This window comes from Argentina silus (assembly GCF_951799395.1).
Source record: "Argentina silus genome assembly, chromosome: 19".
Lineage (NCBI taxonomy): Eukaryota > Metazoa > Chordata > Actinopteri > Argentiniformes > Argentinidae > Argentina > Argentina silus.
In genome coordinates, this window is record NC_139673.1 from 10,737,153 (window position 1) to 10,741,582 (window position 4,430).

The 4,430-nt window shown below is 47.7% G+C and overlaps 1 protein-coding gene across 1 annotated transcript in view; it reads right to left on the reverse strand.

The window, feature by feature from the left end:
• gse1b (Gse1 coiled-coil protein b) overlaps nt 1–2,774 on the reverse strand; it is a 46,425-nt gene extending 43,651 nt beyond the window's left edge. Inside the window, exon 1 of the mRNA XM_083691105.1 lies at nt 2,656–2,774. The gene's annotated coding sequence lies outside the window, so the exon portion shown is untranslated. The remainder of the gene's footprint in view (nt 1–2,655) is intronic.
• Nucleotides 2,775–4,430: the final 1,656 nt, after the last annotated feature.

Sequence of the window (4,430 nt, forward strand, 5' to 3'; positions counted from 1 at the left end):
GACTAACCCAGACTGCCACAGCTCCATGTGGGAAAGGGAGGGAGAGAGAAAGAGAGACAAACAGAGAGAGAGAGACAGAGAGAGAGAGAGGAAAAGCTTGGCCAGGGTAAACCCTCATTACCCAAACATCCTCCAGTGGTTTCTCTTCCATCTCACAGGACAGACCACACAACCCACACAGGCCAATGCACACACACACACAAAGACACGCACGCACGCACGCACGCACACTACTGTACATCCTAGAGTGCCGTGCGTCGGAAGGCATTGTTTTATAATGCTAGTCAAATTCCGGCCTAACCCAGGCAAACTTGCTGTATCCTTTTCAAAAGAAACATATGTAAACCCTATGCAAAGAGGGCTTTACAGCCTTTGCTATTCAAAGCTCTCTGGCTCATGATAAGGAGATGCAAACTGGGTCACCTCTAGGTAGCCCGTGTAAACACACGCCTAGGGGGACCTTGTAGAGACTGTCCTAATCACTCTCTAAACACTCACAGGTGCTTTTTACGACAGACAAACCGTCACCGTCAACTGAGGCCACGGCAGCTGCAGGCCTCGTCTACAGCCACTTTCTCTGAGAGATAAGACACCACCGACGCTGCGGACGACAGGAGAGGAGGAGAGGTCAGGTCAGGAAGTTGGTGATGTGGCAGAGAGGATTGAAGGAACACGTCCTCAAGTTTGGGCGTCAGAGCCAGTGGCCTTAGAGAACTCTTCACAAGACATAATATGATTAGTCGACCTGGCATTTCTCCTTTGAATATCCAATCAGTAAGGTGTAGGCGACATTGTAGTGGCACCTGAGGTTTAATTTAAATCCATCAAGGCCCAATCAGTAGCTTCCCGTGTCAGAGGAAAGCGGTAACATGGCCAGTAATTCCGAGGTCATTGAGCGTTATCAGCCGCGGGTAAACAAATCGCCCGTTTCTTCTGGCTAGAGATAACCTCAATACACAGTGCTGGCCTGCTGCCTGTTGCATTAGCGCTGGGTGTTTAGTGTGTGTATGTACAAAAGCCAGAAGTCGAGGGTGTGTGTGTGTGTGTGTGTGTGTACTTTGTAACCCCGACAGAAGCAGCTGCTGCCCGCGCCTGCCGTTAACAAGGGGAGCATCGTTTGGCCCACGGGAGCGCGTGGGAAGTGATTCCCTCACTCCACCTGCTGTCTATGCACACATACACACACACACACACACACATATACGCACATACACACACACACATAACGGTAAAATGCCCGGAAAAACTTCCTGGTATTTTTTTGTTTGACCCCCATTTACACAGGCCTTGATTTACGGTGATTTACCCGGGTCAACCCAGTACCACACATCTGTCCAATGCAGGTACAGTGGGAGGGGAGAGTTGGGCGACAGGACAGAGTGGAATTCAATGCAAATGAGCATACTGTACCTGCATTTCACCTCCTGCCCACTTCCAAAGACCCCTGAGCGACTTTATACTGGGACCATGACCAGATCTGACACAGGTCAGAAGATTTAGCGGTAGGCCAATGCCCTGCCCCAGGTCAGTTTACACAAACAACAGAAACGGTCAATTACCGGGACATGGCTCTGTGGAAACAGGGCATGTGACAGCACGCTGGGTCACGGACAGCCAAGTTAAACAGAAGTCCTCTTGTGACACCCCAGACCACCAAACCAGTCACACCATCGCCATTTGACGAAACGGCGGGGGACAATAGGCTTTACTCATATAAAGGGAATTCCAATAACATGACTTAAAAAAATTGATAGAAACGCCGAATGATACAGGCTAATAACACTTAGGCCTACACACGTTTTACATATTGTCTGAATAATACCACAAATAATCAAGGTAGAAAATAAAAATAAGCCCAACGTTATTCATAGTCTATTTATTGTGAAAATGTTTTCTTCTTACATGCCAAAACAAATGATAAGACCACTGGCTACTTAAGCGCGCTGATGTTTGCCATTCTGAATACATCATGTTGGCCACAATTTACAAATGGATTTCAACACAATTATAAACATATTTACAAATCTCCACTTTTAAATCTCTATGCTTGAATCTGTTTGTCTGTGGTCTGTGTCATAGCCGATTCAAAATTCATATTCGCCTGTGCATAAGACAACCACACTCGCAAAGCTGTCGCAAAGCCCATCAACTCTCCCCTCCGAAAGCCGACAACCACGGCAGCAATGTAACTAGTGATCGCTAAAGGACCCTGTGTTATAGCCAATTCAAAAATAGTCTTATCAGTCATTTCACACATTTCAATTATTATCAAAATCCAGTTTCGATGTGTCATTATGCACAGCCACATAACATGACAACAAGACAAAATAGGCAGAATGAACAAAGCTTTTGAGGCATTAAGACATGACACTATCTCTAACACGTACGCGCGCGCGCACACACACACACACACACACGCGCACACACACACACACACACGCACACGCACACACACACACACACACACACACACACACACACACACATTCGTGGACTCGTTGTGCCTCGAATAACCCGACAATCGTTTCCTCGAGATAGTCATAACTTCCTCAACAAACCGCCTCCTGTTCGCTCATTTAAGCGACAAAAAAGCACCGCTTCGAGATCTGCCATAAACAAAAAAAAACAAAAAACAAAACGAGTAAAACAACTCACCGCAAAGTGGAAATTTAATCCAATCGTTATATGATTATCTCCGCTAATAGTAAAGCATATCCATCGCTCCGCTCTGTCGGTAGGGTCGGCTACTTTTGTCACGCAGGAAGCTCCGACGCTCACCGAGGCCACACGGACGAAGCCAGCCGCCTGTGAGTGCTAGAGCCGGGAGGTGGGGCGAAGCCAGCCGGCTGAGCAGAGCCGGGAGGTGGGGCTTCCTCTCTCTACAGGGACAGGGGGACAGGGGGACAGCACCTGCTCCCCGTCACGCCTTCACAGCGCTGACCCCGCATTGTCCCCGCAGCCACCGAGAAGAATAGAGGTCCAATGCTTCACATTCCACACTTGACAGAAATGAAGTTGAAGTATTGGAGCGACATTGTTGTGTTATTACTCATGCTATAAGGCAGGCGCAGGGGCTTCGAGCCAGTCACTCGTATAGAAAAGCGAAGGTCGGTTATCGGTTTTTGAAAAGCCATGTTTTACCAGTGTTTTAACTATTTGAAACGCTATTTAGGCTATATAACCACTGTTTCAATTGAACAAAAGCTAAAACATAGGTCTGTCTAAAATTCAAGTTAAATATGCCTAATTAAAATAATAGCAATGCGTTCAAAATTGTATTTGGCCTAGACTGACATCGTATACGCCTACTTTGTGTAAGGAACAAAGTTTAAAAACATTTATAAAAAAAAAAAATACTAAATACTAAATAATAACACAAAGGAGCATTTTCACAAGTGTCCACAAGGGGCCAGCCACCTACCAGGAGCACAGCTCCCAGAAACCCTCCTCACTCAACCACGTTTTAGGACGGCCTCTCTCACATCCTTATCATCCGCTTAATTGACTCAATGAGCCAATATTGGGGAACACATGGGACTCTAATAGACTTCTAAGTGATGCCTGCAGAGTCAGGGATTTTCCTCACACACTTGGAGATATTTTATATTCAACATTTTATATCTCATATCATTCGGTAGCCTGATGCCTGCCTCATCTGTAGTGTCAGTAGCTGTTCACACCACATACAATGTGTAAACAAGCAATTATAGAGTTGCTGCCTAGTGGGCACTGCAGTAGATAGCAACATAGGTTTCTGGAGGGAGGAGGGAGGGGGGAGGGGGAGGGAGGAGGGAGGGAGAGGGAGGGGGGAGAGAGAGGGAGAGAGAAGGTAGAAGAGGGGGAGGGAAGAAGGAGAGACATGGAGAAGGATGAGTGTTCACTGTGGGGATGGTAACCTGTAGGTCACCTTACCTGTTATCAGGTGATTCTCCTCAATCTACATTTAATTGCGTTGAGTTTCTTCCTAAGAAGGGCCTGCCTCCTGATGACCATAGCAGGGCTTTAGGGGACGCAATAGAGCGGGAAAACAACAAAACCTTCCCCCGAGTTACCCCCCTTCCCTCATCACGCACACGCGAGCACATGCACACCCCACACACACACTTCCCCCCCTGCAGGCAGCCTGACACACACACACACACACACACACACACACACACACACACACACACACTTCCCCTCCTGCTGGCAGCCTGACACACACACACACACACACACACACACACACACACTTCCCCCCCTGCTGGCAGCCTGACCCCCATCCTCACCAGTTTTCACCAGTTTGAAAGGGGTGGGGGTCGGAGAAGAGAAACGGGATGTGAACCTCCAAGAGGTCCTGCACCTCCTGTCAGACTACAACCTCAAGCCACTGTGTGTGTGTGTGAGTGTGTGTGTGTGTGTGTGTGTGTGAGTGTGTGTGTGTGTGAGTG